The 13,300-nt window shown below is 37.6% G+C and overlaps 1 long non-coding RNA gene across 1 annotated transcript; it reads right to left on the bottom strand.

Moving 5' to 3' along the window:
* Positions 1-11,126: 11,126 nt before the first annotated feature.
* Positions 11,127-12,677, bottom strand: LOC113293285. Its single transcript, XR_003332181.1, has 2 exons — positions 12,488-12,677; positions 11,127-11,478 (listed from the first exon to the last, which is right to left on the bottom strand). It is a non-coding gene; the product is annotated as an uncharacterized LOC113293285 (long non-coding RNA).
* Positions 12,678-13,300: the final 623 nt, after the last annotated feature.

Raw genomic sequence — 13,300 nt, forward strand, 5'->3', positions numbered from 1 at the left:
TTATCTTCATCTAAGAAGTTGGTTTCCAGGTATAGAGTAATACCATTTGAAAAAAAAGTATGGTCGAATCGTTTTGATAGACAGAAGTATGAAGATTCCTCCCTTGAGGAAAAAGATGCACAAATCGTTGTTCATCGCAACACAACTTGATTGTGTTGTTGGGAAAATATTGTCTCATGTGCCTGATCGAAAAGAGACAAGATTGAGTGCTGATTCAAGCTTCAGTAAAGTTTTTCCTTCTTTTCTTAGATTTGTTACTTTCTGTCTATCAAATAAAATAAAGGGTTATTATCGACAATTCTACTCTTTATAGGGTTTTAGAGTTGGGCGTATACGAACGTGTCAATAGGTTCCGAACCCTACATTTTTTCCTTTTTGACATCCTATATAAGATTGCTTGTTGAGTTAAGTGATTCAATCACACAAATCCAGTTGTTTATTACTGTTCTCAAAGCACCATGTCAGATGGAAAGGATGTCAACATGATTGTTAAATCTTCAATCAAGGAAAAAAGAAAAATCTCATGTTTTTAAGTCCCTGAAAATAAAAAGAAGGAATACAAGAAATCCCAGGGTTGTGCCTTCCAACTCTCAGAAGTTTTCCGATGTTCTTGATGAGTTGAAGGAAGTAAGAAATGAGATTCGTGAAATAAAGGCTTTTTTGTCAAAGTCCTTAGAAATTCAGAGAGCCTAGGTACGACATAATCAGCCAAGACAGTTCGTTGATATAAACTCTTATCTTCGTGAACCGTATGTTTCAATGGCTGTTGACAACAAGGAGTTTGGGAATGATGCTGAATTTCTCAAAGGCATTGTCGTCTAGGATGACTTCTTTTTGGATTAGTTGTAAGAATAACTAGTGCGTTGAATAGCGATGATTGTGACTACACATAGCTATTTTTGTTTTCATCTTCTTATGTTATTTTTTTTGGTTTATTGGTTATTAAATTCTAAAAATATTTGGAGAATGATGTTTATTGCAGTATTTTAATGGGTTGTGATATTGCAATATTTTTATGGGATATGTATTGTTTACGTCCGTGAACTTGAAGGTCCCATATTGCGGTCAAAAGTAAAGTCGTTTATGAATCGGTATTCGTATTGATGAAAGGACAAATGGACTTTTGACATATACAAAAGTTATGCCTATGCAGTCATGTATTTGATGGAAAATAGGATAAAATCTTTTGTTCAACAAGGATAAAGTCTATTATGTCGCTATGATGGAAAATAGAATAGATCCTTGTATGTTATCCACGGTATTGATCTTCATTGATCCATTTTATTACGTTTTACCGTGAAGGCTCCATTGTGTGTCTTATGTTGAGCACCTTACAACTAAGTCGATTTACCTTGGCTTTGTTGGTTGTTCCATAAGATGTTGTATGTCGAGCATTAGGAACTAAATTAATCAACTAGTTTGGTTATTTAGTTAGTACTCCATAAGTCTTCTTTCTTATGTTGAGAACATGTACGGTTAAGGTTGTCATATTCTATAATGAACTTAGTCGGGGTTCCATAAGTTCTCTTATGTTGAGCCCAAAATAATTAAATTGATTACTTCGGTAATTAATTTGGTTGTTTGTATTCCAATTAGATTAATTATAGGTTCTCTTGTAATTAATCTAGTTGAGTTTTCATATAATCCACAAGTTCTTGTGTTGAGTATATAAAAGGATACACTATCATGTTCTTTGGTTAATGTAGTCATATATTTCGTAAGATTTTCCTTATGTTGAGTATTTGAACGGTTAAGTTAGTCATATCCGTGTGATTGACTTAGTCGTAGCTCCGTGAGTTTACTTATGTTGAGAACTTTCAATTAAATTGATCACTTTTGTGGTTTGATTTAGTTGCGTATTCCAATTGAATTAATCATGGGTTTACTTGTGGTTACTTTGGTTGAGCTTTGGATATAGAAAATCATTCCTATGGTTTTTGGTGTTCAATAAAAAATCCTTCTTTTCTTTCGAAATTAAGGTCGCTCTTGTTGTTCTCTCGGGAATGACATCAAATGGGGGAGAGTTCTTTTGAACTTGTGCTTAATGATAATATCTTGCGAGGAGTACGGCTGTGGAATTTTATAGGGGTTATCTTGTATCTTAAAACTCCTTGATGAATGTTGTTAGCTTCGGCTATTAGATTGCATCTAAATTAAGTTGGTATGTATTTTTCTTTTGGTCATGAAATGTCTCTTGTGGAAATTTCATTATGATCCCATTCTTGTACCTTTGCCAATTTTATTGACAAAAAGGGGGAGAAATATTGAAGTTCACACTACAAATACATATGGTTTTCGGATCATTGTGTAAGGGGGAGTGGTTTCCCTGATCGAGATGGAGTATTGACTAAGGGGGAGTGATACATATCTCCGTAGTATTATTGTTAAAGTCGTGATACAATTGGACTTTGATGCTATATAATAATACTATGACACTGTATAATAATGATCGAGAATCTCGATTTCTCTCATTGTTATAGCTACGGATCTTCAACAACGATGGTGCTAAACTTTCAACCTTTGGGATCATTGGAGTACTTGGAAGGACGAAGATTTCAAGGAACGTTGAAGATTAGACTATGGAATAGGAGCCACTAAAGTTTATCTTTTTTGTATTCCATATGTATTAATAGTTTTGTCACTAAAGTTGACAAAGAGGGAGATTGTTAGAGCATATCTCGATCGACCTCGCATGCGTTGCTATCTCAAGCATGTTTGTCAATGTTAGTGATCAAAACTATGAGTCTTGATTTCTAGTCTACATAGATAAGTCTCGGACTAGGGTAGAAAAGTGTAGTTGAGCTGAAGGACTTCATGGCGATTCATCATACAACGACGAAGATCTATACAAGGAACCGTGGAACTTCATCAACAAAAAGGTATGTGGAGACTTGAACTTATCTATCACTCAAAAGTCTATCTTTTCTATCTCCTACTTCTTATGAGACAAAAGTCGTATGCTATATAGACTAGATCATACACATTTGACATTTCGAGCCGAGCATTCATTGCTTATATTTTATCTCGAAATCGTGTGTTGGTAAAGCGTTTCGCTTTGATCAAGTTTATCTTCACCCAGTGACGAAAAGTTTCAATCACTTTGAGAATTGCTCTGACGTGAATCGGTCTGTAAATAACGACTACATAACGTCCTCTGAGAATGTCTCAATGATTGAAATGAGAGTTTAGATTACATAACCATGTATTCCTTGAACCGAAGTTTTCGAACTTTGTTGATCAAGAGAAATCGGGAGGATTGTGGAATTGGCTTGCCAAGTCCGCAAACCTAGTTCGCAGACTCAATCTGCGAACTGTCGGAAGTTCTCGACTGAGAATTTCTGCTAGATTTTCCAAAACTCGTTTGTGTGCTAAGTCCGCGAACTGGCGGATGTTCTCTTTCCGAGAATTTCTGCTGAGTTTGGAAAACTCAACCGATTAACTTAAGTCCGCGAACTAGTTTGTGAACTTAAGAGGTTATGATCTAAAGATGTGCTCTGAACATGAAACATTAAATTACTAAGGATGCTTTATGCAAACCGTGGCTATAATGTTCATGAGCCTATTTAATCGAATCGAATCATCTTTGTTTCAATTGTATCTTATGTAGTTACATAAGATCTCATAGCAATTGAACAACTCTTTAACTAGTTCATTTGAGTCAATTGAACTAGTTATGGTGAAGAAGAACAAGGTTAATATGAAATACTCATATGGTTAACCTTTTGGGTTACTATGTTGAACCAACATACACGTACACGTTTGGGCATGGTTTTCACGAACCCAGTAAACGTCTACCCAAGTGTGTGTGACAAGCTAAGTTTTCGATCTAACGGTTGAGAAATATTAACTTGAATCTAAATCAGGTTTTCATCTAAAGGTGAATAAGGATTGCTTTGTAATTAAGGCAAAACCCTGATTTGAAGGCTATATAAAGGAGACATCTAGCATTGTGCAAAACTAATCCCCACACGTCTGTGTGCTACTAGTGCGCCCGTTAGAATCGATCTCCATTAACCTTTGATTTTCTTCACTAAAATCAGGTTAACGACTTAAAGACTTCATTGGTATTGTGAAGCCAGACCGATACTACTTTATCGTACTTGTGTGATCTGATCTTGCATCTTTTATCGTACGAGTACAATCGATTGATTTGCTTGAGATCGTGAGAGTTCTCTGATATGAAAGATAAAGAAGTTACAAACATATTCGTCTCATTGTTTGTGATTCCTCGACAATCCACTTGTGTAGTCAAGAAGGATCGTAGATAGGTGATTGATTAATCTAGGCTGTTCTTCGGGATTATAAGACCGGATTATTAATTGGTTCCTGTTCACCTTGATTTCATATCAAAAGACGGAACAAAATCGGTTTATCTGTGCGAGACAAAGTTTTCCTCTTATTGACTTTTCTGTGTGAGATAGATCTGTTTATTATCAAGTCTGTGATTTTGGGTTACAACAACTCTTGGTTGTGGTCGAGATCAACTAAGGAAATCAAGTGCGTAGTATCATGTTGGGATCAGAGGCGTAGGAGTACAACTGTACCTTGGATCGGTGGGAGACCGATTTGGGTTCAACTATAGTCCAGTCCGAAGTTAGTTTGCAGTAGGCTAATGTCTGTAGCGGCTTAATACAGTGTATATTCAATCTGGACTAGGTCCCGGGGTTTTTCTGCATTTGCGGTTTCCTCGTTAACAAAATATATGGTGTCTGTGTTATTTCTTTTCCGCATTATATTTTATATAATTGAAATAATACAGGTTGTACGTTAAGATCATCAACTTATCTAATCCAACCTTTGGTTGTTGATTGTAGTTGATTTATCCTTGGACATTGGTCTTTAGTGCCGTCCAAGTTATCTCTCTTTGATAAAGACTCGCAGATTTCTATTTGCTTGAGTAAAGATCAAATCGAGAGATTGAGATAATAACTCCTTGAGATACTTTTTTATCTAGATTGAGTCTGACTGTCTAGTTGATTCTCTAGCAAAGTATTTCGGAGTTAGTCCATACATATTGCTAAGCGAAATATTGGGTGGTGTTGTTAGACCCCCGCTTTTCAATTGTGAAGGAGATGCATTCAAGCACACATGAAGGCTATCATAAGACTATACAAAGAGTCCGGTCAGTATTCTATTGGAAGGGGATGCGGAAGATGGTTAGAGAGTTCATTAAACAGTGCGACATTTTCCAATGACACAAGGGAGATAATACTTCACCAGCAAGCCTTCTTCAGCCACTACCGATACCCGAACAGGTATGGATTGACGTCTCAATGGATTTTATAGACGGGCTTCCTAAATCAAACGGCAAAACAACAATATTTGTGGTAGTAGATCGACTCTCAAAATTTGCTCATTTCATTCCAATTTCTCATCCTTACACTGCTGCAACTCTAGCCTAAGTATTTTTTGAGCATATTTTCAAATTGTATGGCATGCCTCAGAGTATTGTTTGTGATAGAGACCCAATATTTACAAGCATTTTCTGGGAAGAGTTATTCAAGTTGCAGGGAACCAGTTTTAAGTATAGTTCGGCTTACCATCCATAGACTGACGGACAAACGGAGGCGGTAAATAAGACCGTGGAAATGTATCTCAGGTGTTTTACAAGTCACAGACCTAAAGAATGGGTGAGATGGATTCCTTGGGCTGAGTACTGTTACAATACTGGTGTGCATTCATCAACTAAGAAGACTCCTTATGAGGTTGTTTACAGCAAACCAGTCCCTACTCTATTATCATATGTTCCGGGAACTACCAAGGTTGAGGCAGTTGACGTAGATCTAAAGAGCAGGGAACAAATCATCAAGGAATTACGTGAACAGTTAGTCGTGTCCCAAGAACGCATGAAGAAATTTTATGATGCGAAACGTACTGATAGAAGTTTTGAAGTTGGCGACTTTGTTTACTTGAAATTGCATCCGTACCGACAAATATCCTTGGCGTTGCGAAGAAATTTGAAGTTATCACCAAGGTATTACGGGCCATACGAGGTTACTCAAAGGGTGGGGAAGGTTGCTTATAGACTGCAATTGCCCGACGATTCCAGACTTCATCCAGTATTCCATGTATCCTTGATCAAGAAAAAAATTGGGGACTGCCTAGAGGTTTACACTTCATTGCCCACAGTTCCAAATGATAAAGATTTTATTGGTCCTTACCCGCAAGCAATTCTGGATCGTCGTACTAGAAAAAAAAATGAAAGAGGTGTTGGTGCACTGGCAAGGGTTGTCTCCAGCAGATGCAACTTGGGAGGAGTTAAAGGTTCTGCAACGACGATTCCCAAATACAACCCCTGAGGACAAGGGTGTTTCTTAGTGGGGAGGATTGTTATGTGCCTGACTGTGCACACTATGTGTTTGGTGCGTAGTATGTATCTATAGTTTTCTTATCTGTTGTTTACCAAGTCCAAACATATGTTGTGGGTTCCTATTTTCTAGGGGCAATTACTTTCAGTTTCTTTTACAGTTTCTATCTATTTATGTAATCCTGAACAATGATGTCAGTATGTTTTTAAGAAGTTATCAATTCGACATTTTGTTGAGTTATGGAGGTTTAAGGTTTTCCCTCGAAGAAAACTGGTTCAATTCAATTAACATCATTTAATAGTTTTTCATTCTAAACAGGAAGATATGGAAGCCAAGGAAGAATCAGCAGTCACTAGTTGATTTCACAGTAGATGCAAGGCCAAAGACAAGATCTCTAGTAGCAGGTCGTAACAAATTTCTTAAAATATTTCTATCATGCACAAGTTTCATTTTTTTCTTATACTCCTTAGCACTATCGTAAGCATCTCTACGAATCTCTTCCAACTCATTGAGTTGGAGTTTCCTATGGGCTCCTGCCTTGTCAAGTGAAAAATTTAGCTGCTTAACAGCCCAATATGCTCTATGTTCTAACTCAACAGGTAAGTGACATGCCTTTCCATACACAAGTCGATAAGGTGACATTCCAATGGGGGTCTTAAACGCAGTACGGTAAGCCCATAAGGCATCAGTGATCCTAGACGACCAGTCTTTCCGACTAGGATTAACTGTTTTCTCTAATATACGTTTTACCTCCCTACTGGAATCCTCTACTTGACCACTAGTCTGTGGATGATACGGGGTAACTACCTTATGTGTAATACCATATTTCTTCATCAAAAGCCTAAAAGGTCCATTACAAAAGTGTGACCCTCCATCACTAATTATAGCTCGCGGTGTACCAAAACGTGTAAGTATATTATCTTTCAAGAACTCAATCACAACCCTATGGTCATTGGTTTTACAAGCAATCGCCTCAATCCACTTAGATACATAGTCTACAGCGACAAGAATGTATAAGTTACCAAAAGTATTAGGAAACGGACCCATAAAGTCAATACCCCACACACCAAAGACCTCAACAACTAAAATAGGGTTCAAGGGCATCATGTTCATACGGGAAATGGTTCCTAATTTCTGGCAACGTTCACAAGTAACACAACAACTGTGGGAGTCTTTAAACAACGAAGGCCAGTAGAATCCACACTGCAATATCTTAGCAGCAGTCTTCTTAGCACTAAAGTGACCCCCACAAGCATGATCATGACAAAAGGAAATAATACTGGACTGGTCACTCTCAGGTATACATCTCCTAATAATCTGGTTTGGACAATACTTAAACAAATAAGGATCATCCCAAAAGAAGTGCTTAACCTCAGCTAAAAACCTAGAACGATCTTGTTTACCCCAATGTTGGGGCATTCGACCAGTAACAAGATAGTTCACTATATTCGCATACCAAGGTAATTAGGTAACAAAGAACAGTTGTTCATCAGGAAAATTATCCCTAACAGGAGGAGAATCATCAGGGGTATCCATAACAAGCCTAGACAAGTGGTCTTCTACTACATTTTCTGCACATTTTTTGTCTCTAATGTCTAAGGAAAATTCCTGCAACAAAAAGATCCATCTAATCAATATAGGTTTAGTATCCTTCTTGGAAAGAAGATACTTCAAAGCAGCTTGATCAGTGAAGATTATGACCTTAGAACCTAAGAGATAGGGTTTGAACTTATCTAAGCAAACACAATAGCTAACAGTTCCTTCTCTGTAGTGGTATAGTTCAACTGGCATCATTCAGAGTTTTGCTAGGATAGTAAATCACATGAAGTAATTTGTTTTCTCGTTGACCTAGCACGACACCAATAGCATAATCTGAAGCATCACACATTATCTCAAAGGGTAGGTTCCAGTTGGGTGCCTGGACTATGGGAGCGGTAGTGAGTAAAGTCTTAAGCTTCTCAAAAGCCTCTAAACAAGCATCATCAAAGACAAACTTAACATCTTTTGCAAGCAAATTGCAAAGAGGTCTAAAAATCAAGCTAAAATCCTTAATGAATCGGCGATAAAAACCTGCATGCCCTAAGAATGACCTAATATATCTTACGGGTTTTGGGACATGGAAAGTCTTAATAAGGTCAACTTTGGCTTTATATACCTCTATACCCTTAAAAGATACGATATTTCCCTAAAACAATTTGTGAACGAACCATGAAATGACATTTCTCCCAATTAAGCACTAAGTTCTTTTCCTTACACCTAGTCAACACTAATGACAAATGATGCAAGCACTCATTGAAAGACGAACCAAACACTGAAAAATCATCCATAAAGACCTCTAAGAACCGTTCTACCATGTCAGAAAATATGCTCATCAGACAACGTTGAAAAGTCGCAGGGCATTACATAGCCCGAAAGGCATGCGTCTATACGCAAAGGTACCCAAGGGACAGGTAAAAGTGGTTTTCTCCTGGTCTTCTGGGGCAATAACAATCTGATTATAACCCGAGTGGCCATCTAAAAAGCAATAGTGACTATGACCTGATAATCGCTCTAACATTTGGTCGATGAAGGGAAGGGGAAAGTGATCCTTCCTAGTGACCTTGTTCAATTTCCTATAGTCAATACAAACATGCCAACCCGTGGTCACTCGGGTTGGCATTAATTCATTGTTATCATTCTGGACTACAGTAATACCGGATTTCTTGGGAACAACCTGAACGGGGTTGACCCACTTACTATCTGAAATGAGGTAGATAATGCCTACATCTAACAACTTAAGAACCTCGGTTCGAACTACTTATTTCATATTAGGGTTCAGTCGACATTGCATCTCCCTAGAAGGTTGGTGTCACTCTCTAAATAGATCTGATGCATACAAACAGTGGGACTTATACCCTTAATGTCCGCTATGGTTCACCCTAAAGCTTCCTTATTGTTTTGAAGGACAGTTACTAGTCTACTTTCCTGATCACTATCCAAGTCGGATGCTACAATCACAGGTAAAGTCTCAGATGGGCCTAAAAACACATACTTTAGGGTATCTGGTAGTCGTTTAAGGTCCAACTTAGGAGGCCCTTTTGAAGAAGGAACTAGGGTAGACTTAGAAACTGGTAGTGGTTCGTACTTAGGTTTCCATCCATTACTAGTGTCTAACAAAGGGGTTGAATCTAACAAAGCATTCACCTCATTAATCATATTATCATCATCAAAATCAATCCCAAAGTGAGCTAAGCATTTATCTAATGGATCTTCTAACAAAGTGTTTGGTAATGACTCCTCGATTAATGTTCCTATCATGTTTACCTCTTCTATGCTCGAGTCATCTAGTTCAGAGGGTAGCTTACTAATATTACAAATGTTCAACTCAATAGTCATATTACCAAAAGACAAATACATGATACCATTTCGACAGTTAATGTTCGCATTGGAAGTAGCTAAAAACGGGCGACCTAAGATCACTGGTATTTGGTTCTCTGGGTCAGGGACAGGTTGTGTATCTAGGATAACAAAATCCACAGGATATATAAACTTGTCGACCTCAATAAGAACATCCTCGATAACACCACGAGGAATTTTAACTGACCCATCAGCTAACTGGAGTGTTATATGGGTAGGTTTCATCTTACCAAGTCCTAGCTTAAGGTACACATGGTACGGGAGTAAGTTCACACTGGCTCCTAAGTCAAGCAATGCTTTCTCAACATGGTATTTACTTATTGTACAAGAAATAGTAGGGGACCCTGGGTCTTTATACTTAGGAGTAGTGGTATTCTTAAAAATAGATTTCACATGGCTAGCTAGGAAGGCTTTCTTCTGGACACTAAGCTTACGCTTTCGCGTACACAAGTCCTTGAGGAACTTGGCATAAGGAGGAATCTTCCTAATTGCATCTAATAATGGAAGGTTAATAGTGACCTGTTTAAAAACCTCCAAAATATCATTAAAACTGGACTCCTTAGTTGAAACTGGAAATTGTGGGAATGGGGCTCTGGGACCAAAGCCGGGCTTATCAGGAACCTCAGCGGTCTCTTTAGAGACTCTATCAGTCTCTTCAGTTTCTGGTCCAGAAGGGTGAACTATAGCATGTTCACTATCAGGCATGGCAACCTTGTCGTCAATCACTCTACCACTCCTAAGGGTTTTAATAGCATTAATATGATCAGATGGTCTTTCACCTATTACATGAACTCCTCTAGGGTTGGGTTGAGTTTTGACTAGGAAACTTGCATTTTTCTCTCAAAGACTCATATATCTGACTAACCTGGATTTTCAACTCGTAAATAGCCTGAGAGTTAGCCTGACCTATTCTCTTATTTTCTTCTAAACCTTGAACAACAGATTGCTGAAACTGCACAGTGTTACGAGTTAACAAGGCGAGAGACTCTTCTAAACTCATGATCTTCTTATCTGTGAAACTATGCCGGAGCTGAAGGATTCTTAGTATAGCCAAAACCTGTGGGAACCTGAGAGTTACTAGACTGACCTTGATTCTGGCTATGGCTGCACAAGGGTTGGTTCAGATCGGTGTTGTACCCTACCGACCATATAACCGTACAGGTCGGTTAATATTTGAGTTCCCCCAATTACGAATGAAACTATACTTCGGGTCGGTTATAAACCGGCCGATCCAGGGTCGGATCGATACGGTTCCCGGTTTACCGACCAGATATTGAATTAGCTAATTCGGCTCGGGTTAATCGATTAACCAGCCCGACCCGACACTAGTTCTGTCATCTGTAGACTTGTGTCTATGTCCCAGATTTTGACTTTATAAAATCCTTGTCTACTAATACTAAAACTAATACTCCCTCCTTTCCATTTTACTATAAATAATGAATTTTTATAAATTATTAATTAGAATCTATGTGCACAACAAAGAATAATGAATGACTTTCCTCTATGTATCTGTATCCAGAATGTGGAAACTTGAACTAAAACGTGAATGAAATCCAAAACCTAAAATCGCTGATCAATTGATCTGAAAGTCACGCAAGCTGCAACTTAGGCAAGTAAGAAACAAAGGCCTAAGGGAAAGCGTTCAACTGTTAGCCATTGGAGTCTGACAAAGCCTCATTGAGTGGTACTGGTAACACACCCTTCAACTATTAACTCCCCTAGCTGCACTCTGATCTTCATTCTTCCCCATAAATGGTCATATAACCAAGGACATCTACATCAAAATTAGACTTCAATTAGATTTAAAAAAACAAAACAAAAGAAAACAACAACAAGTTAATGATTAACAACAAAAAGAGTAGAGCATAAACAACTACATGTCTATGTACCACCACCAAAAACAATAACATGACCAGCACAGTATTATGATCACCTTTTCATTTTATCATTGAGTTCCCAATAAGAAAAATATACAGAGAGTAAAATCAACAAGCAATCATGCCACAGATATAATATACTTTAAATATAGAGATCAAAATCATCTAAATTTCCCCACAACTACGGAGCTACTATCCAATTCAAAGGAATGATCTTTGATTCTTTTACCCACAAAAGTATGCCCATTACCAGCAATATATACATCAGATAGTAAATCCTAACCCCAGCTAAATCCAAATGAAAAGCTCGTCAAAATTTCAAAATAGCTTCAGATACTACAATACAGTAATCCAGAAGATTATCATGTATAACAATTACGAAAACCACAAATTCAAACGACTTCTACAATTTTTAATTTACCCAAAGATGGCAAATTTTAAATACATATGAATACCACTGAAGTTACATTAACCTTGAGAAAGTTATAAATTTATAATCATGCATGCACGCCTACTAGAAAAATACTACAAATCCATGAACTACAACATAATATCATTTCCACTATCTGTTTAGATTTAATCTTCTAACATACAGTACAACAACAACTATTGTTCTTTAAAAAAAATCAAGCAAACAGTGAAACAAAACCCACCCATAAGAGAACTCAAAACACACAATAGTTAATCAAAACACAAAATCAAACAAAACCCCATCAATAAGAGTTCCTCTCAATTAATGAAAATCAATCAAAATATCAAAATCAAACCAAACCCCATCAATAACAGTAATTAAATTAATGAAAATCAACCAACAATGAAATCGAAATCAAAATCAAACTGAACGTCGTTAATAAGTAACAACAACACATGAACTAATGAAAATCAATTAACAAACTATTCCATTACCTGTAGAATCCATTTGATTTTCAACCAAAATCAACAACACTTGGAGATGATGGTGGTGATGTAGGAGAAGGGTTGTAGACTAAAAGTAGATGGAAGAAAGTTGAAGTTGAGATAATTTCAGAGCCGCCTCTTCTGTAGACTGTAGCCCTAGTTTTGCTCGAGAAAGAAAATTGGAAGAATGATGTAGAAGGAAGGTAGGTGGATGGATGGACTGGAGTATATAAGATGAGTATTTATATGTAGGTATTATGGTTTTTTATTAGCCTTTGATCTTTTAGATCGATCGGTTCTGAGTGAGATCGGTCGGTATTAATATAGAACCGAGTAACACCGGAAACAACTCGGGTTTTTATGCAGTTACCGTATAGGACCGTCAGCTGCATCGGTCTCGGGTTGGTGCGATGTTTTTTAGGTCGGGTCGGCCTGTTTGGACGGTTTGGACGGGTTCATGTGCACTCCTAACTCTAGCCCTTAGACCAAGAGAAATTAGGATGGTTTCTCCAACCAGGATTGTAGGTTTCTGGTATGGGTCAAACTTCTGACGGTTTTCAAACCTAGAGTTGTTATACAGAGCATTGGCTTGCTCTTCATTGACGTGACCTTCCCAAAACGAGTTATCGGGCTCTATTCCACAACTAGAGACTTGAGAGGCTCTAATTATTTCATTAGGTTCAACAAGGGACCTATTTTTAGACTGACCCAATTCCAAAGCTTCTGACCTTCTAGACAAAGCAACAAACTTAGCATCTGATGCAAAACTTGTATCTACCACATTGGTGCTACTTCTATTAACCAAGAGTCTTTTAGGGGGTT

Source organism: Papaver somniferum, chromosome 7, assembly GCF_003573695.1.
Source record: "Papaver somniferum cultivar HN1 chromosome 7, ASM357369v1, whole genome shotgun sequence".
Classification (NCBI taxonomy): Eukaryota; Viridiplantae; Streptophyta; class Magnoliopsida; order Ranunculales; family Papaveraceae; genus Papaver; species Papaver somniferum.